General features: G+C 53.5%; 1 protein-coding gene across 1 annotated transcript in view; it reads left to right on the top strand.

The window, feature by feature from the left end:
• The first annotated feature begins 138 nt into the window (after nucleotides 1-138).
• The window catches only part of LOC103132771 (cell wall protein DAN4-like), a 6,271-nt gene continuing 6,056 nt past the window's right edge, over nucleotides 139-353 (top strand). The window contains exon 1 of the mRNA XM_016667576.1: nucleotides 139-353. The gene's annotated coding sequence lies outside the window, so the exon portion shown is untranslated.

The following is a 353-nucleotide window of genomic DNA, read 5'->3' on the forward strand; positions in this document are numbered from 1 at the left end:
CAGCTCCAACCACAACAACAGCGGTACCAACAACAGCGGTACCAACAACAACAGCGGTACCAACAACAACCACAGTAGCCCCAACCACAACAACAGCAGCTCCAACCACAACAACCACAGCTGCACCAACAACAGCTCCAACCACAACAACAGCTCCAACCACAACAACAGCGGTACCAACAACAACAGCGGTACCAACAACAACCACAGTAGCCCCAACCACAACTACAGCAGGTCCAACCACAACCACAGCGGCTCCAACCACAACCACAGCGGCTCCAACAACAACCACAGTGGCTCCAACCACAACCACAGCATCTCCAACCACAACCACAGCATCTCCAACCACAACC

This window comes from Poecilia formosa, unplaced genomic scaffold (assembly GCF_000485575.1).
Source record: "Poecilia formosa unplaced genomic scaffold, Poecilia_formosa-5.1.2 Scaffold1304, whole genome shotgun sequence".
NCBI lineage: Eukaryota > Metazoa > Chordata > Actinopteri > Cyprinodontiformes > Poeciliidae > Poecilia > Poecilia formosa.